The 21261-nt window shown below is 49.9% G+C and overlaps 1 long non-coding RNA gene and 1 pseudogene across 2 annotated transcripts; one reads left to right on the forward strand and one right to left on the reverse strand.

Moving 5' to 3' along the window:
* Positions 1–1514: 1514 nt before the first annotated feature.
* Positions 1515–10580, forward strand: LOC133362622 (nuclear receptor coactivator 5-like; annotated as a pseudogene).
* A 5042-nt stretch (positions 10581–15622) lies between these two features.
* LOC133362623 (uncharacterized) lies at positions 15623–20247 on the reverse strand. 2 transcript variants are annotated; one of them, XR_009757517.1, is made up of 4 exons: positions 20100–20247; positions 19311–19455; positions 18872–19070; positions 15623–15667 (listed from the first exon to the last, which is right to left on the reverse strand). It is a non-coding gene; the product is annotated as an uncharacterized LOC133362623 (long non-coding RNA). The 2 variants fall into 2 exon arrangements; XR_009757516.1 differs by having other exon boundaries at positions 19311–20247.
* Between the last annotated feature and the right edge of the window lie 1014 nt (positions 20248–21261).

Consider the following 21261-nt stretch of genomic DNA (forward strand, 5'->3'; position numbering starts at 1 on the left):
ACTTTACACTGTTTAGGGGAAAAAAATGTAATATTTAATTACCAATTGCTTAATGCTGGCAGACAATCATCTGACCCATAGGTGGCAGCCATTTCAAGCCAGAGGACGAGAGGACTCTAGCCGCCACGCATATAAAGGATTTATAGTGAAAAACTTTGTTTTTACGGGTTAATTTTTTTTACTATTGAGTGTTGTGAATACACCTCCCTTGGCTGATGGTAAGATTCATGTTTAATTGTTTTTATATTATTTAACATTGTTATAATTGTTATTTCTACAGAAATGATGATTCAAAGAGGTCAGTGTTTGTTTTTTTGCTGTTTTTTTTATAGCAAGCTGAATGATATATCTAGTGACCATTGTTTGATTGTTAAATGCATTTTTGAGCACCTGAGTTAAGTCAATGTCAAAAACATGCAACGTTAAAAAAATAAACCCGTAAAAACAAAGTTTTTCACTCTAAATCCTTTATATGCGTGGCGGCTAGAGTCCTCTCGTCCTCTGGCTTGAGATGGCTGCCACCTATGGGTCAGATGATTGCATGGCACCATTAAGCAATTGGTAATTAAATATTTAATTTGTTTTCCCTAAACAGTGTAAAATTTTTGAAAAAAAATTTTCACGAACATTAATTGTCACGCACAACGAGTCTGTGTGCAAAATGTCAGCTCGATTGGATCACGGGAAGTGGGTTAAAAAACGACCGAAAGGTTTGCACGGTCGTAAGCAAGCAAGCGAACTTAATATAAAGGATTTAAAAAGATGGCAATTTTTTATAGAATGTTCCTAAAAATATATAATGGTTCTATAGTTATCCTTGCATGTCTTATTTCTCATTAAAATAAATAATTTGCCTTTATGCTCAGCTATGTATTAATTCCAGTAACTCAGCACCTGTGTTTCGCAAAAGTTAGGCCAATGTTTGCAAGTCTATTTTCAGGTGGCGTCTGCACGCACGATAATGCATGGAAGCTTTCTCCTCAGGCGTTCGCCTGAGCGGTCATCGAGCCAAGACTCGAGGCACCGCTCGACCCGTGATAAGTCCCGGTCACCACCCTCGTCTCGCGATGGCCACCGCGACTCATCAGCAAGGAGTGGCAGAGAAAAACGTGCCAGCCGGGAGCGCCGTGACGACCGCAGGCGTTCAAAGGAGGGGTCGCGTGAGCGGAGGAGCTCGCGGGAGAGGGATGACAGGAGGGTGCCACGGCTTTTCCCATCCCAGGACAGGATGGCCTCGCGGAATGAGCAGCCTGTGTTCCATGGCGGGTCCCCATTACATAATGAACAGCAAACCACTGATGGGCAGCATGCCTGGCCGGGGTGGAATGCCTTGCAGAGGGGGGATGCCCAATAGGGGTGGCATGCGGGGCATGCACGACAGAGGGGGCATGGGTGGAAGAGACGGCATGCACGATAGGGAGGGCATGGGTGGAAGAGACGGCATGCACGATAGGAAGGGCATGGGTGGTAGAGGCGGCATGCACGATAGGGAGGGCATGGGTGGTAGAGGCAGCATGTTCGATAGGGAGGGCATGGGTGGAAGAGACGGCATGCACGATAGGGAGGGCATGGGTGGAAGAGACGGCATGCACGATAGGGAGGGCATGGGTGGTAGAGGCAGCATGTTCGATAGGGAGGGCATGGCTGGCAGAGGAGGTATGATTGATAGACGAGGCATGCACGAAAGACGGGATAATTACGGAAGAGGGGGCATGCGAGAAAGAGGGGGCATGCACGAAAGAGGGGGCATGCACGAAAGAGGGGACATGCACGAAAGAGGGGACATGCACGAAAGAGGGGACATGCACGAAAGAGGGGACATGCAGGAAAGAGGGGACATGCACGAAAGAGGGGACATGCCCGGTCGGGGGGGCATGCCCGGTCGGGGGGGCATGTCCGGCAGGGGAGGCTATGGAAAAAAGGGACCCAACACTTCGCTGTGGGGTGAAGAGGACCAGAACGAGCCGCCTTTCAGGTAACTGGAGTATTCATTACAGAGCACGATTGGTATTTTGAGCGATGTTTTTGATTGTGAGAAATGGTGTAATGGTGTTTTTTTTATTTTATAGAGGGCCATCATACGATGATGAAGACCAGCGACCAGCCAGAGACATGCCTTCATCAGGTCTGTCAGATTATTATTTCATGTGTGTGATCTAGATATAAATTCTATTCAAAAAGTTTTCAAAAAATATATATAGATGAAGGGACTACCGCGCATTATGTAATGTGCTTAGCTTTTTTCTCGTGCATACACTAACTTAGGTTCAGTTTTTAATGTTTTATTTGCTGGTGCCATCTATAATTCTGCCCTCCAAACTCTTCAGTTCTAACTTGTCACTTATTAAGATGACATTTATCGAGTATGTTACAGTTTTTAACATTTAGGGTGCATTAGATATGTAGTCAAATGTGATGAAGGATTTTTTTTATTATTATTGCAGCTTGCTTCAGACAGCATAGAAATTTGAGGAAAATTGTAATATTCTAACTATGTGCAGTTGTCTTGCGCTGAATGCTTTCAACTATATTTTGGTCAGGAGATGAAATCAAGCGTGAAGAGCTCTACCTAAAGTTTTATGATGAAATCTCTAAACAGTATGACAGTGAGAGACCTGTGGACTGTGTTGTCATTGTGGCTTCACGGCAGCAAAAGTGAGTGGTGACATTTCGTGTGGATCTGCCACTGGCATCTGCTCCATATTGACTGCAGGATTTTATTTACATACTCTTAGTTCTTTCGGTAAAGTCACGTAGAAGGGAAACAAGTATAACCCGTAAAAACAAAGTTTTTCACTCTAAATCCTTTATATGCGTGGCATCGGCTAGAGTCCTCTCGTCCTCTGGCTTGAGATGGCTGCCACCTATGGGTCAGATGATTGTCTGCCAGTATTAAGCAATTGGTAATTAAATATTTAATTTGTTTTCTCTAAACAGTGTAAAATTTTGGAGAAAAAATTTCACGAACATTAATTGTCACGCACAACGAGTCTGTGTGCAAAATGTCAGCTCGATTGGATCACGGGAAGTGGGTTAAACAACGACCGAAAGATTTGCACGGTCGTAAGCAAGCAAGCACGCAAGCAAGCAAGCAAGCGAACTTAATATAAAGGATTTAAAAAGAATATCAATCCCTGCAGTCACAAAAGCTTTAAATCAAGATTTTATTTACCCTGCCATTAAGTAAGTGATTACGTCATATTTGGCTACAATTCCCATGTAATGAGAAAAGGATATTCTTACAGTGATGCTGTATTGACACTAGGTGGAGACTTTAGGCTGGAGGAATTGTCATTCGGAAATGTAGAATTTTACATTCCGTAACTGAAAATGAATTACACACGTAACGAAGTATAACTCCTAATATTTTATCGTGTAAAATTTTACAATCACGTTCCTATTTCACGAAAGCTTCAAGCGCTTTTGAGTTTAAACAAAAAAGCTTGACTTTTACACAAAGTCATTAGTTGATACTTTTGAACGTTTATATATGATGAAATAGCAATGGATTGGCTATTCCTGCTGGAAAATAATTAAGTAAAATTATTTGACTGGAGTTTCAACACTGAAAAAAATTGCGAATTTTGAATTACCAAAAATTATCATCTCCGTGCACCATTCTCTTACCGGCTTGATCTCAGTCCAGTTCTTTCACGGAACTTTGAGTATCTGACGTGGTCAACCACTTGTCAGTAGAAATAATATTTGCAGAATTGCAAAATCAAACTTTTACAATGGATGCTTCCTTCTAATTATCAACTCAGCTGAAATTGGAAAACTTACTATAATTGAAGGTACATTTTTGGTGAGAGTCTGGAATTCAGGCCCACTGTAATATCATTGTTGGTGATTTGATATAAACACACGTTAACCCTTAGAGCCTCTCAAATCTATATTGTCATGAATTCCTTATACTTTTTTCTTATTTAGCTGGGAGGGCATCTTGTAAAGTCTGCTCGCATTGCAATCAAGCGTTTGCGAACTGATAGCCCAGTCAGAAAGAGACTCAGCCCATACGACATCTGCGTTCTGTAAAATAGTATCAGTTTTTGGGAATTCGGTGGTGGATCTTCGGAAGAGAGACTGACTCAGAAACTGCCTATGACGATGACTGCTACCAAGTACTCATTTAAGTATGTGACACAATTTTTAAATCCTTTATATTAAGTTTGCATGCTTGCTTGCTTGCTTGCGTGCTTGCTTACGACCGTGCAAATCTTTCGGTCGTTTTTTAACCCACTTCCCGTGATCCAATCGAGCTGACATTTTCCACACAGACTCGTTGTGCCAGACAATTAATGTTCGTGAAAAAAAATTCCCAAATTTTACACTTTTTAGGCAAAAATTTTTATTTTACGTATATTCAAATAGAACTCATTCTTGGCTTTGGTTGAACGTCACAGTATACGAGCCCAGAGCGTAAACCCGTCCACAGGCCGTGGCGGAGTAGCGCAGTTGGTAGCGCCCTCGCTTCCCATGCCAAAGGTCGCGGGGATCGATCCCCGCGTCCTCCACAGGCGAATATATATTTAAATCCTTTATATTAAGTTCGCTGCCACGCATATAAAGGATTTATAGTGAAAAACTTTGTTTTTACGGGTTATACTTATTATTGCTCCATTCCTGACTTATTGGTTCTGTGGTGTTGCAGGGACTATGCAGAGAATATAGGAAAGCAAGCTCGGAATATGGGCCTCACTGTGGATCTCATCATGCTGAGCTCGCAGAACCTCCTGGGCCAGGCCCTGAACGATGTAAGGAATGGAGGCTCCGCCTTCGCCATCGCCGTGAAGCCCCAACACGTGACGGACAACTGTTGCTCTGTCCACGTCCTTCAGGGGAACAAGCAACGTAAGCCCTCCGACCCCCGTATGCATCGTGGCAACCGAAAGGCAAGCTTCATTTGTGGATGTGGCCGGCTAGCTTGCTGCTCCATAAAGTCAGAAAAAGTGCGAAGGGAATCGCACTCCGCCATGGGAGAATCGTTGAAATTGGTGAAGGCTTTCTGTAGGCCTGATGATGAACGCTGGTCTTGTAAAAGTTGTGCAAACCTAATTTTTTTTTCACAGCAAAATGTTAACTTGCGTTTGGTGTCACCAGCCATGATGGAAAATGTTTTTCACCCAATAGGGAAGTTGAATTTTTTAGTTCCACGTGCATTGTTCGTTTTTAATTTCAAATTATACGTAATTATCGATTGGCAAAATATAATTTTGCGTACATCCATAGGTGCAATGTATGACAGTATTTTTTTTAATCCTTTATATTAAGTTCGCTTGCTTGCTTACGACCGTGCAAATCTTTCGGTCGTTTTTTAAACCCACTTCCCGTGATCCAATCGAGCTGACATTTTGCACACAGACTCGTTGTGCGTGACAATTAATGTTCGTGAAAATCATTTTCCGAATGTTACACTTTTTAGGACAAAAATATTATATTTAATTACCAATTGCTTAATGGGCAATGCAATCATCTGACCCATAGGTGGCAGCCATCTCAAGCCAGAGGACGAGAGGACTCTAGCCGCCACGCATGTAAAGGATTTAGAGTGGAAAACTTTGTTTTTACGGGTTATACTTATTTGCAATGCAATATCGTTTTCGCCTTGTGTTCCTTTCAAATAATGGAAACAAAGATTAAATAAACCTATGTTGTTGGGCTTACAGAGAAAAAAAAAATTCTCTGTTTCGATGCCACTGAAGGTGGCGTTTGTAGTGTTTGACTTTATCCGGGTAGCTTCGATGTGGCGCCATAAACATCGCGTTTCCACCAGGAACACCACCACACGCCTTTGCCCGTGGCCATGGAGCTCGTGGGTCGCGAGTTTGAGTCTTACATGGGCGACCTACGCGAGCGGCGGCGGCGGCGGCGGAGTGAGATCGCCAGACAAGCGGCCGAGCGCGCCGACAGCGTCTTGCGGCGCCAGCAGCGGCCGCACCGTTTCTCGCAAGTGCCGGAATTTCGAACTGGCTTTTCGACACAGGCCCCCCCCGCGCGTGCCCCACCAGCTCCGGACACCCTGGCCCCACCGCTACATGCGCGAGCGTCGCCCACAGATTCACCTCACCGGCCCGGTCCCGCGCGCGGCAACACGTCCAGGTACCCGAGTGAGCGGGGCGGCAGCGGCAGCGGCCTACTCGCAGCATGCCAACTCGCCGTCGTCGTCGCTACGCAGCGCTCTGAGCGAGGCGAAGGACATGTCCCTGGAAGAGCTGGATCGCATCTCGGAGGCAAGTGCGCTTTCTGCGTGAAAGGCGCTCGACGAAAGAGGTACGGTGGCAGCGTGCGGGGACTCTAGGGGCACTGGTGCTGTGTGTCTTGGGGTTGCTGCAGATAAGTGGTAGGCATTGGTGATGTCTCGTAGGCAATGTTAAGGCATTATCCGGGAAGATTGTAAAATATATTTTGGGTTAACTGTGACTGAAGCCATGAAACTTGACTTGAATTCCGGCACTACTGGAACACTCGAGGAAACTATTGAGAATAGCATATATGTACTACGAAACTACAGTATATAATATGAACACTGCACATACGCTCATACTATGATGAGTTTAAACCAATAAAATAAGACTAACAATACCTCGTAAGTTGAATTCCACCTCTAGAATAACTTTAAATTTTCATGTATAACTACTATATGAATAAGAGCACCACTCTATTCATATAGTAACAAACAAAAACTTAACCTTACACTCAAAGTATAACTTGAACACTTTACAAGTAGATTAGTATAATCACCGAAACGTGTAGTTATTACAAACGGCTGTAAGTTATTAGTATAATGACATTACATCTATAACAACATAAGCCTACCAGATTGAAGAGGGCAAGAAATCTTGAAGTCATCGTCATTACCACATCAAAGGTGAGATTATCTTGTTACGGAGGCCAGGGGCCTGGGCACAGAAACATTGCGTAATCTAAGCAGGACGCGGATCGGTGTACGCCGCGAAAAGTCGTAGTGAGAAAAGCGAATTTACAGACGTGGATGGCACGTTGGCTTTCGCTATGGATCACGTCATCACTCCCACTCCACCGGCCGGTCGGTCGGCTGCAACAGGGATTTTGGCACCACTTCCCATGGACGCTGCTTCTGCTGCAGCAGCAGCGGCAGCAGCATCAGCTCGTTGGCTTTCGCTATGGATCACGTCATCACTCCCACTCCACCGGCCGGTCGGTCGGCTGCAACAGGGATTTGGCACTACTTCCCATGGACGCTGCTTCTGCTGCAGCAGCAGCAGCAGCAGCATCAGCTCGTTGGCTTTCGCTATGGATCACGTCATCACTCCCCCCTCCACCGGCCGGTCGGCTGCAACAGAGATTTTGGCACCACTTCCCATGGACGCTGCTTCTGCTGCAGCAGCAGCAGCAGCAGCATCAGCTCGTTGGCTTTCGCTATGGATCACGTCATCACTCCCACTCCACCGGTCGGTCGGCTGCAACAGGGATTTTGGCACCACTTCCCATGGACGCTGCTTCTGCTGCAGCAGCAGCATCGCTCGTTGGCTTTCGCTATGGATCACGTCATCATCCCACTCCACCGGCTCGGTCGGTCGGCTGCAACAGGGATTTGGCCACCACTTCCATGGACGCTGCTTCTGCTGCAGCAGCAGCATCAGCTCGTTGGCTTTTGCTATGGATCACGTCATCACTCCCACTCCACCGGCCCGGTCGGCTGCAACAGGGATTTGGCACCACTTCCATGGACGCTGCTTCTGCTGCAGCAGCAGCAGCATCAGCTCCGTTTCTCTTGGGAGAGGAGTGAACTTCACATTTGAGGGTGGCCACTTGGTAATCCGGGTGTCCGTTTCCATGAAATTAACCCACAATTTAGCGGTAGCTGCGCATTAAGGTGCGTGCGTGGCAGAGGTAAGCACAGCAGCGTTGCTCATGTTACAGTTGATTATCTCGTCAATAGTGAACCATGTTAGGAAGTGATTAATTGTTGGTATAGTATATTGCAGGGGTCGGGAACCTTTTTGACTGGGAGAGCCATAAAAGCCAAATATTTCTAAATATATTTCATTGAGAGCCATATAGTATTTGTAACGTATAATAAATTAAATATGTCTTACTTTTAATGCGACTTCTGGTGCTGCGTGGTTTTGCTGATGGCCTTGTAGTCTGGTTCGTACGTGGTGAGGTTGAGCTTCGTGCAGGCGTTGAGGCCCCGTGACCCGTGAAATTTATCTTCAAAACTAATTTCTGTTTACTTTAAAATGACACGGTATTATTAAGCAATATCACAAGTATTTTAAATTCAGTTCCAAACTGATTTTTGTATTTTTTTTTTCAACTCAAAATTGTCTGGGAGCCATATGCCGTCACCAGAAGAGCCATATATGGCTCGCGAGCCATAGGTTCCCGACCGCTGTTGTAGATAATTGTCAGTCTTTGCCTAATGCTGTAATGTTGCAGTTAAAGACCCTGTGATATCATTCGCAACATTGAAACGATTGTGCAAAATCAACATTTTAAATGGACACCCGAGTAAGCGAGATGTCCCATCTCACGAGGTTTTTTTCCTTCAGCTAAATTCTGAATTCTGCCTTGAAGAAATATGTTTGCAGTGTTTACATAAGCTGTTGTATTACCTGCCTCAAGCCCTAATGTTAATATTCAGTTTGTAATAGGAAAGGCAAATTTGGTGGAGAGGCTCAATTTAAGATGTCTTCATATGGTGTGTTTTTCAGTGTCTTTTTTAAAATCCTTTATATTAAGTTCGCTTGCTTGCTTGCGTGCTTGCTTGCTTACGACCGTGCAAAATATTTCGGTCGTTTTTAACCCACTTCCCGTGATCCAATCGAGCTGACATTTTCCACACAGACTCGTTGTGCCAGACCAATTATTGTTCGTGAACAAAAATTCTCCAATTTTACACTGTTTAGGCAAAAAAAAATTATTTACATATATTCAACTAGAACGCATTCATGGCTTTGGCTGAACGTCACAGTGTAGGAGCCAGAGCGTAACCCCATCCACAGGCCGTGGCGGAGTAGCGCAGTTGGTTAGCGCCCCTCGCTTCCCATGCCAAAGGTCGCGGGATCGATCCCCGCGTCCTCCACAGGCGAATATATTTTTAAATCCTTTATATTAAGTTCGCTGCCACGCATATAAAGGATTTATAGTGAAAAACTTTGTTTTACGGGTTATACTTATTTCTGCATTGCATTCATTTTGGCTCAGGGTATGTGAATATATTTTAGAGTTTTTTTTTTGATAATTCCCATTTTTCAATTTGTCATTTCTTATGTCCTTCAGCAAGGGTGATTTTAGAATTTCACCATTTTTATTACTGCAGTACAGAAACTAAAACTTGGTAAGGCGTTACATCCTTTCACATCTAGCAGCTTTCCTCTACGACGAAGAGAAAACATTTTCTAGAAAAAAATAGTCAATGTAGCCTCTTTAACACGTCACATATTTGATTTCAAATTGTGTGCCAGGAATGCGTAATCAGCCAGCCGCCCCGCCACGCTTGGCTGAGGGAGGGATTGGAATGCACCATCTTCAACAGAACACACCACCGGCTAGCACCGAGACTTGACCACAACTGCCCAACATGGCAAGCAAAGCCGTAGGCGCGTACGCTAACAGAGCGGCGGCCGACGCGCCCGGCGCTGCTTTTAACAGCGGTAACAACAACGACGGCGGCGGTGGAGGTGCAATGGCGGCGGGGATGGGAAGGCAGGGGAGCTTGCCCCCATCGGCCACACGGCGGCAGACAGCAGGCGAACAACATGGGGCAAGTGGCGGCGTCGCGTCCTCTCTCCCCGCTGCGACGCAACTCGCGCTGGCTGCCAGGAACGCCGTCGGTAGGCGCGCAGTCCGAGTTGAGCCACGCACCCATGGAGGATGCGCTGCAGCCGCGCGCCACCACCTCTGCGCAGGGAGCTCAGGGTCAGGTCGGTGGTTACGGCAACTACGGCAACATGGGCAGGGATTTCTCGGACCAAGGCGTGCGAATGCCGTCGCAGCAGCAGCAGCAACTGGTGCCTCCGCAACAGCAGGAGCGCGTCACCACCAGCACGACATTCGGTCCCACCACTGTAAACCTGTCGTCTCTCGGCCTGGATAACCCCAACGTGCGCAAGGCGCTTGACATGCTCATGCAGAGCGCTCCGGCGATATCGCAGCTCGTTAAGCAGGCATCGGCTGCCGTGTCGCAGAAGGGGCAGTCGGCGGCTTTGGTGGAGCCGCAAGCACCCGTGTTTCGGTCGCCACCGCAGCAGCAACAGCAGCAACAGCGGCCACTGATGCAGCAGCAACAAATGCCCTCGCAGCCGACCCACGGCATGGGCCAGCAGCAGGGCTATGGAGAGGAGAAAGGTTGGGCCAGACAGCAGCAGCCAGCCTTTCGGCAGCAGCACCCGCAGTTCCAACAGCAGGCCCGCTGGGATGAACAGTACCAGCAGCGCTACTGAAGCATGAATATGGAACCACGTTTTGAGAAGTCTGGGCAACCCTACTTTAGGTGTATTGAGAGGTCAGGGGTACACGATGCATTGCTTTATGAATAGTAGGGTAGAAGGCTTGCTGTTCCTCCGGCCACACACAATCATGTAATGGGCGCAAAGCTGCACACACACACCTAGAGAAAAGCATTGTACCGTGTACCCCAGCGGTCGGGAACCTATGGCTCGCGAGCCATATATGGCTCTTTTGGTGACGGCATATGGCTCCCAGACAATTTTGAGTTGAAAAAATAAATAAAAATCAGTTTGGAACTGATTTTAAAATACTTGTGATATTGCTTAATAATACTGTCTCATTTTAAAGTAAACACAAATTAGTTTTGAAGATAAATTTCACGGGTCACGGGGCCTCAACGCCTGCATGAAGCTCAGCCTCACCACGTACGAACCAGACTACACAAGGCCATCAGCAAAACCACGCAGCACCAGAAGTCGCATTAAAAGTAAGACATTTAATTTATTATACGTAAAAAATTACTATATGGCTCTCAATGCAATATATTTAGAAATATTTGGCTTTTATGGCTCTCCCAGTCAAAAAGGTTCCCGACCCCTGGTGTACCCCTTGCTGTGGAGTTGGCACTGGGAGAGAGAATGGTAAGTGCGTGTATCAGGCGGCTGGTGTAATGTTTTTCAACGGAGCGAGTGAAGCATGTTCCCGGAGCAGCAGGGTCTACAATTGAGCTGTGGTGCACTGCAAGAAATTGAGGCTGGCAGTTTTCCACAGATGCAGGGAGCATCCTAATGGTTGGAGGTGTGCTGGTGTGCAGGCAGTGTCAGTGTGGTTGAATCAAGCGACTCGTAAATTATTTCCTGATACTTTAAGAATGGTACACGTGAAACGGGTTCCGGAGACACTTGTAGATGTAACTTCTTTATTACAATACAACACTCCAACAGTCCAACTCTCCAACAGTCCTGATACTCTGTTACAGCCTAGGTACACAGCCTAGCTACACAGCCTAGATATTCTACTCTGGCTACGCTCCGGAACTCGCCCTCACAAGGTCGTAGAGTCGGGAGTTCCAGAGTCCCAGCGCTGGCTCTCACAGCATCCCAGGGTCTTCAGATGGCTGGTCGTGGGTCTTGGGTCTTGAGTTACAACTGGGCCCCGATCGTCCAGGGAGCTCTCCTTTTATGCCTGGTCCAACGAGCGGTGGGGCCGTGTGCGCCACCAGACATCCCACAGAGCACACACAGCCCCCCCCCCCGTTGGCGGCGCCCAGAGGCTTAAGCGTCTGGGCCCCCTGGGAACCCAGCGCCTGGCGCCCAGAGGCTTAAGTGTCTGGACCCCCTGGGAACCCAACGCCTGGCGTCCAGAGGCTTAAGTGTCTGGACCCCCTGGGAACCCAACGCCTGGCGCCCAGAGGCTTAAGCGTTTGGACCCTCTGGGAACCCAGCGCCTGGCGCCCAGAGGCTTAAGCGTCTGGACCCCCTGGGAACCCAGCGCCTGGCGCCCAGAGGCTTAAGTGTCTGGACCCCCTGGGAACCCAGCGCCTGGCGCCCAGAGGCTTAAGCGTCTGGACCCCCTGGGAACCCAGCGCCTGGCGCCCAGAGCTTAAGCGCTGGACCCGCCCGGGATCCCAGAGCCCCCAGCAGCCCCTCCCCTCTTGGGCTGGCACAGTGGCCCCTCTCATGGCACTGCACCTGTAGTATAAATGGGCTGTTCTATGGCGACAGTGGGGTGTACTAGACACAAGGGCTCACTAGAGGGCCATTCCAGATGTGACGGAGCACGTGGCCCAGAAGGGGATGGCCACGTGCTGACTCAGCAATCTTTGAATACGTAATCGACCAGGCTATGCGTTGTGTGTTGACCGACTCTCTGTGTTGTATTACATAACATTTCGATATTTTGCTAGGTTATTTAATTTAGTGTGTTCTTCCTCCCCTCTCTCCTAATGTTCAAGCCTGCGTACTTTACTACGCGTCTCTTCGTACTCATTGACATGTTAATGTTTTCTCTAACCCCTCCCTCTCTCTGCCTCCGCCCCCCTCTGTCTATTTAAGGCCTCGCCACAGAGACGATCCCCCCTCTCTGTGCCTGTGTTGCTCTCTCTCTGTGTACCTTGGTGATGTCTGTCTGCTTATATGTTTGTCTATAGTTTTCTGGTTAGATTTTATGTCGCTATTTCATTTATACCCGATGACGATTGCTTGTGTTGCAATCGAAACGTCGTATTATGCTAGTATTTAATTTATTATTTTATCTTTATACGTGACTTCACCGAAAGACCAAAGAGTAATTCCTGCAGTCACGAAAGCTCCAAATTTAAGATCGTGATGTGGACCCAGAGTGTGACTGACGGGGAGGGGGGGGGGGGTGCGGAGTCCCCCGCGTGGTTCTTCAACCGCGGGAAAGAAGTCGTCCACCTTCCATCTTCGCTTTTCAGCCTCCGTACGCGTCGCCTGTTCCCGTCCAACGGTAGCGAAGGGGTTCCGCTCAAACGGCGAAGTGGGTAGGGACGGCGGCCACCAACCTTACGTGCTTAGCCCGCGATGAGCGCAGTCGCTCGCAATGTGCTTGGTTCACCTGGGAACGTTGAAATCAATAAAAGTAAAATAAAAATCACGACGTTTCGGAGGCAACACAAGCTTCCGTCTTCAGTGGAACCGTCACAGCCACGACAGCTGCATCAAGTAAATGAGAGATTGCAATAGACTGCATTCTATTCTAGTCTTAAAGCCTCACCTTACCAAATTAATAAAAGTGTGCCGTACTTGGCCCTTCCCCCCTCTCCAACCATTATATATACGGAGTGGTAGCTCTTGCGATCTCTCATTTACTTGATACAGCTGTCGTGGCTGTGACGGTTCCACCTGAAGACGGAAGCTTGTGTTGCCTCCGAAACGTCGTGATTTTTATTTTATTTTACTTTTATTAATTTAATGTTTTACCTACACGGTGACTTTGCCGAGAAAACCTAAGAATCTTTGCGGTCACGAAAGCTTCAAATCTAGAATCACCTTGGAACGTTGAATAGTGTTGGTGTGTGAGAGAATAAAACTTGCTGCCTCCCAGTCTTGGCGTGCGCCTGATGAGAAACCCACTGCATTTGCGTTGATTGTGTGGTAATGGGATGTTTGTGGGCGTATGTTTTTTTATCTGTACAAGGGAGATCGTTTAAACGCAGTTTTTGTGTATATCTGGTGCATAATGGTTGAATGATAGCTTTCAAACACTGCGCAAAATTCATGCAGAACTCCTGTGATACGCTGTGACACGGGGGAACACCAATAGAGCTGCTGATCTTATATCTGTGGGGCCATCTGCGAATCTTTACCTTCCAGCTAAAGGAGCAAAATGACAGATAACCTCGCCGATAAGAGGATGAGAATACCGCGTGACTCCTCTAATCCCAATTTTTATATTTTTCAAAAAAACAATATACACAACACCACGTCACCTGCTGTTCAATTGGCCACAGCTGTTCACAAACCGCATAGCCAACATCTTAAATGCCGTTTGTTTTGTCAATATAAATCGAGCCGGCTGCTACGGTATAATAAGGACGTGCGCCCGCTAAACTCAAGCCCTCGTATCCAACCGATGGAGTGAGAAATATAACGAAAAAATTTAAAACAGAAACAGAAACTCACGCAAATTAAGAAGTTAGCTAAAGTAACAAAAAGATTTGGTTGCTTTATGAAACATCCACCCCGACTCGTGCATTTATACGTTGGCCCAATGCGGAAGCCGCGATGCCACAAAAAACGCGTTCTAAGGAGATTGAACTCTCAATCAGAGGTCGCAACCAGGTACCCGATACCCGTACCCTACCCGATACCCGTACCCTACCCGATAGCCCGTACCCTACCCGATACCCGTACCCTACCCGATACCTACCCTACCCGATACCCGTACCCTACCCGATACCCGTACCCTACCCGATACCCATACCCTACCCGATACCAGTACCCTACCCCGATACCCGTACCCTACCCGATACCCGTACCCTACCCGATACCTGACCCCTACCCGATACCCGTACCCTACCCGATACCCGTACCCTACCCGATACCCGGCTACCCGTACCCGGCCGGTACGGGTACCCGTTTGCGACCCTGGTGCGGCCGGGTACGGGTAGGCCGTGAGTCCTGGTGAGTAACCATTTAAACCATTGGAACCTCCTTTACAGTAGAAAATATGATAATTGTTTTTAACCTTTATCTTGCAACAAAACTGACACCTTTTTTTACCAAGGAGTCAATGTTTGCATAGACCACAATACCTGCAGCCATAATGCAACAAAAACAGAACTCTGATAATGTAAGCAGATACACACAGACACACACCACAGATACCCAGACACACAGATACACACAGACACACACAGATACACACAGACACACACATACACACAGACACACACACAGACACATACAGATACACACAGACACACACAGATACACACAGACACACACATACACACAGACACACAGACACACACACAGATACACAAAGACACACACAGATACACACAGACACACAGATACACACAGACACACACAGATACACACAGATACAGACACACACACAGATACACACACAGATACACACAGACACACACACACACACAGATACCTGTTTGCGACCCTGGTGCGGCCGGGTACGGCTAAGGAATCAAACCCCGTTTGCGACCTCTGCTCCCAACACTCTGGGCTACAAACCCAGCAGAGCTGAATCCCCCGAGCTACGAGGCTGGGAGCCCGACGTGCCGCCCCCACACCGTCGCGTGAGTGGGGTGCCCGCGCTCTGCCGCTAGAATCTTTACAAAAGGCACAGACGGTCGCCTCCCATTGAACCTTGACGACGGAAGAACGTTGAGCAAAGAGACGGTGGAAACGGCGGCGGTGCATTGGGGGGGGGGGGGGGGCGAGTAAATGGAACGTGAGGTGGCAAAAATCGATTGGCCGGTGACGCCGCGGCGGCGGCGAGGGTGAAACTCGCTCGCGCTAGAGCCAAGACGTGCGGCCGGTGCCTCTGCCGGCGGCGGCGCCAGCGGCGATCTGCTCTGGGGACTCCTGGTCGGGTCTCGGCGTCGCCCCCCCCCGCTGCGCGGAGGAGCTGTGGAGCTGCTGCTGCGAGAGCTGCTGCTGTGGGAGGAGGTGCCGTGGGAGGAGGTGCCGTGGAGAGGTGCCGTGGAGGAGGTGCCGTGGGCTCCGGCTCGCCGGCGGGATCCGCCACCCTAGAAACGAGTCGAATTTCAGTGTTTTCATTAACAACAATAAATATACACACTCTCTCTCCATGATAGAGGGTTTGTCTGGGTTATTTGCGTGTATAATGTATAGTGCAGTGTATAGTGTAGTGTAGTGTGTAGTGCATAGTGTGGTGTATAGTGTATAGTAGTGTATCGTGTAGTGTATAGTGTAGTGTATAGTAGTTTATAGTGTAGTGTATAGTGTAGTGTATAGTGCAGTGTATAGTGTAGTGTATAGTGTAGTGTATCGTGTAGTGTATAGTAGTGTATAGTGTAGTGTATCGTGTAGTGTATAGTGTAGTGTATAGTGGATAATGTGATCTAAACCCAAACACCTCGATGATGAATAATAGTTAACGCCGTCATGTATGAGGAGCGGTGTGAGCGCTCGCGGACTTTACCCAGATCTTTCAAGAATTTGTGAGCTCCTCACACAATCCAGCCTGTGGGTTAAACCCAGGATGGATCATAGGCAGGCCAGCCTAAATGTTTCTAACCGGCGAAGATGCTCCATTAGGGGGTCCACGTTTCGCAAGCGTAGAGAAGGGAGGGAATGACTGTGGCCGAGAAGACCTGAAGCTTCGTGCGGAGCGACAGACCAGGTAGCTTCCACACAGCGTTACGCAACCGATGAAAAGATATTGCCGCTCGACTGATTCGGAGTGAGACCTCTGCTGTTAAACTGGAGATGGTCATAAGCACACTGCCCAGGTATGAGTAACTCTCCACTCTCTCCACAAATGCCCCATCACCGATTGGGAGTTGTGGGGGTGGAGTGTCCGATGGTACAAAATACCCAGGCAGGTGCTTAGTTTTGGTGGGGCTGATGGTAAGGCCCCACCTCTTAGTGGCACGCTCCAGTCTCAGCAGCAGCGTCTCCAACTCCTCCTCTGAATGAGCAGCTATTACCAAATCATCGGCATACATAACGTGGTTGACCAATAGGGAGCCATCCCTTGACCGCACCGGGGCATCGATCAGCCTCCCATTAATCTGTACCAGATGGAAATTCCCCCGGTACAGCTGTTGAAGGCTTCACTAACCACGTGGTCAAAGTAGATGTTAAATAATGTGGGAGCCAGAGGACATCCATGTCGCACCCCAAGGTGTACAGGGAATGGCTCTGACTCCCGGCCATGTAGTTTTACCCAGGCCCGCTCACCATCATGAAGGTCCTTAATGATCGTGAGCAGAGGGTCAGGGACTCCGAAAGCACGAAAAACAACCCAGAGCCCAGGCCTACTGATGGTATCATAGGCCTTGACCAGTTTAATAAAGCAGAGATGTAGGTCTTGTTAGAATTCCCTACACCTCTGCTGTAGCAGACGGACAGAAAATATGGCATCTGTGCAGGACTGCCCTTTCCTGAAACCACATTGGGGCTCCGCAAGCCTCTCATCAGCGTGCCTAGCAAGGCGATGTTGTGAGATGCCCCTGTAGTTGTTAGTCTGTGCAGGGTCGCCCTTCTTAAAGAGGGGGACCACCAGGGCATCCTCCCAATCCTGCGGAACCCGTCCAGTGGTCCAGACTGTTGTTATGATGTCATATAGGGCAGTCTGTGCACAAACGCCACCCTCCCTCAGCATTTCTCTTGAGAGATCATCTCTGCCCGGTGCCTTTCCTCGTCTCAGGTTCTGGATCGCTTTCAGTACTTCCTTAGGTAAGCACCTCAGCCAGCCACTTACAGGGGGTGACTTCCTCTTCAAATAATGAGGCACCGTAGCCTTAGCAGGGTTATCCTCTCTTTGTCCCACAATGTTTTCCAGGGTGGGAGATTTCCCCTCTCCCAGGACCTCACAGAAATGCTCAGCAAATCTGCAAACCTGTTCCTGGGGGTCGGAGATTGGATCACCGTTCTTTCCCCTAATGATGGTAATAGGTGTGGTGCTGCAGGTTACTTTTTTATGGAATTAAACGATTTGTGATCGCAGGCCATTGAGGCAGACTTCATCTCTTCAGGAACCTGCAATCACCAACCATCCTTGCAGCGCCTTAAGGCTCTCCAAACCTCTAAACGAAGGCTGCGGTAAGCCTCCTCATTCTCGGACGTGGGATGCTGTAGACGATGAGAGTGGGCCTGTCGCTTTTTCTCAGCCAGCCTGAACACCTCGTCTGTCAGCCAGGCTCTCTGAGGAGGTCTGGACCGTGTACTCAAAGCAGCCATTGCAGCTGCATGAGCCACAGTCCTAAACCTCGCCCATTTCCCCTCGACATGAGGAATGAGGGACGATGCCAACCCCAGCCGCAAGCAATGATGAAATTCTCGCTTCAAACTTTCATCAGCTGAGACCAGGCCACCTTAGGTTGGAATGGGGTCCTGGGTGTAGACCCACCACCGGAGTGGAAGAATGGCAGGCGCATCTTACAGATGACAAGTCGATGGTCAGAGGGCAGATCAGCTCCACGGTAGGTCCTGGTGTCAAGGACATGGGCCCGCATCCACTGTTCCGTCACAATGTAGTCCAGCAGATGTTCTTGCCTGTGTAGTGACTGTGATTGTCACTGCGTGGTGCCGGGCTTACGAAGCCACGGCGGATGATGTGTTGGCATTACGTGTAGCCCGCTAGCAGGGCGTAGTACCAGCCCTAGCGGGGCTTGGGTGAGCGCTGGTCAGCGCGGAGGCACCACGTAGAGCATGCGGTGCGGGATCCTGGCGAGGGAGCGAGAGGGAGCGTCAGCCAGCCAGGGTTACGTTGGGGCACGATACGCTGGTTGACCTGCCGACACGTGACCGGATGATATTGGGACGGGGCTGCTGGGCAGTCACGTGGTACAAAACAGCTCTCGGGGAGCCTTCGGGAAAGATCTCGAGAGATCTAGAAGGTGGGCGGGGCGAGGGGTTCTAGATTTGAAGTTTTCATGACTGCGATGATTCATACTCTTTGGTTTTTTCGGTAAAGTCACGAAAAAAAATAAATGAAAACAATTAAATCACGACGTTTCGGGCGCAACGCAAGTGTCCGTCATCAGGTGGGAAAGCGTGGCCTGCTGCTGATGCAGACCAAAGAGTGAGGGGCTCGGGGTTCTTCGTGTTGCTGGTGATGAAGATCCACGTCGGGTTGAAGAAGCCTCTAGTCTGAACCCCCGACGTCCCCGTCGCGTCAACCGCGTGACGTCGCGTCAACTGCGACGTTCCCAGTCGCGTCAACCGCAAAATCACCGTCACGTCCGCCTCTTGGTACCCCTTACCGCAGGCACGTCAAGGCGTTGCAGAACGCCGCGGAAGGCGAGGCGGACGAGCCGGGTGGGGAGGGTGAGGCGGGTGAGTCTCCAAAATTGCTCCTCCAGCCGCTCTCTGGCACCAGCACGTGCTCCACCAGTGCCGGGAGGCAAAGCTCCACCAGCGCAGCCCTCAGAGACTCGTGGCACGACAGGTTCCACAGCGTGCCTGGGGTAGGGGTGGCGAGGGTGGGTGGTGAGCGTGGGTGGTGAGTGTGGGTGGTCAGAGTGGGTGGTGAGTGTGGATGGTGAGTGTGGGTGGTGAGTGTGGATGGTGAGTGTGGGTGGTGAGAGTGGGTGGTGAGTGTGGGTGGTGAGTGTGGATGGTGAGCGTGGGTGGTGAGTGTGGGTGGTGAGTGTGGATGGTGAGTGTGGGTGGTGAGTGTGGGTGGTGTGGGTGGGTTTCTACCGGTGATCTTCTCCAGGGTGTGAGGGTTGTGAGTGCGTCCCAGCAGGCTGGCTAAGGCCGCGAGGCTTCCATTGTTGTTAAATGCCAATGCGCCAGCATGGCTGGAGCTGAGGATTTGCAACACCTCGCATGCACACGCAAGCACCTGTGGGGGCATGGGGAGGTGAGGAGATACACAAACAACAACAACTGCCATTCGCCAGACCATGTGCACCTTGAGGCCACGTGAAGTGTCAAAAACGCCCACTGGCAGGAGGTCAAGGGGCAAACCCAGGTGCCACGGGTCAACTGACTGAGATGACCGAGACGACTGGTTGATGCACCACCTGTGCCCCCTACTGTGCCAACTTGCTGTGCTTTAGGCACCCGGCGCTCCGCTCGTTGTTGTGAGCGTCGCTCCTCCGCCCTCCGTTGTTGTTGGAGGGCGACTGCCTCCAACTGCCCAGTAGCGTCCTTCACGAGCCTCCACCACTGAGGCCGATCTTGACAACGCTGGTACCAGTCGTTGGCAAGTCCACTCAGCTCCACGTTCTCCGGTACCACATCACTCCATCTCTTCTCTAGCCCGTGCCGTGCACAAAGATCCCCCGTGTAGCCTTCACAGACTGTAGGGGCAAGTGCTGTTAGTGAGTAGCACCTGTAAAGGCCGGCACGGCACACGAGGGGGTCGGTGGCCAACACCTCGCCCTTTGTCTCCCTAGCAGCGATGTTTACACATTTGAGGCTGAGTCGACCTACACACACAGACACATATCCTTGTCCCCCCATGCGCCCCACCCGTGGTCTCACATGGTCGTCCTCCTCACACTCAACGAGCAGCGTGAATATTGAGCGCAGCTTCCCAGCCGCCCACACCACCGCCAACTCCTCAGGTTGCTCGCAATCGACGCCACCACCGGCAACATCACCAGCAGCAGGGGCAGCAGGGACAGGGGCAGCAGGGCAGCAGCAGGGGCAGCAGGGCAGCAGCAGCAGGGGCAGGGCGCGGAGCGTCAGACAGGAGGGCCGCAGTGGCCATGGTGGTGACAAAGTCCTTTGGCCTGGGAGGGGGGGAGTGGGGAGAGGTGAGCGTGTGTGTGTGTAGACATTACACACAGACACACACACATTACAACAACAGCAACCGCAATTCGCCACTAAGTGGCGGTGACGTCATCACGACGCTTGTGCCAGGCCACGTGCACCTTGAGGCCACGTGAAGTGTCGAACGCCCGCTGGCAGGTCACGGGGCAGACCCAGCAGGTGCCACGGGTCGACTGAGATGACCGAGATGACTGGCTGATGCACCACCTGTGCCCCCTACTGTACCAACTTGCCGTGCTTTAGGCACCCGGCGCTCCGCTCGTTGTTGTGAGCGTCGCTCCTCCGCCCTCCGTTGTTGTTGGAGGGCGACTGCCTCCAACTGCCCAGTAGCGTCCTTCACGAGCCTCCACCACAGAGGCCGATCTTGACACCGCTGGTACCAGTCATCGGCAAGTCCACTCAGCTCCACGTCCTCCTGTACCACATCACTCCATCTCTTCTCTAGCCCGTGCCGCACCCGTTTAGCCCCCTCGATCCGGCCGAACAAAAGCTGTTTAGGCATGCGGTGGCTGGGCATGCGGGCTACATGACCCAGCCAACGCAGCCTTGCCTGCCGGAGGAGCTCACTGATGGGACTTTGCCCAGATCTTTCAAGGATTTGTGAGCTCCTCACACAATGCAGCCTCGTTAAACCCAACAACCACCACAACAACCACCACACAAACAACAACCACCACCACACAAACAACAACAACCATCACCACAACAACCACCACAACCACCACCACACAAACAACAACCACAACAACAACCACCACACAAACAACAACCACAACACAACCACCACCACACAAACAACCATCACCACAACAACCACCACCACACAAACAACAACCACCACACACAACCACCACCAAACAACCATCAC

This window comes from Lethenteron reissneri, unplaced genomic scaffold (genome assembly GCF_015708825.2).
Source record: "Lethenteron reissneri isolate LAM-NWPU_2019-01 unplaced genomic scaffold, ASM1570882v1 scaffold_1551, whole genome shotgun sequence".
Classification (NCBI taxonomy): domain Eukaryota; kingdom Metazoa; phylum Chordata; class Hyperoartia; order Petromyzontiformes; family Petromyzontidae; genus Lethenteron; species Lethenteron reissneri.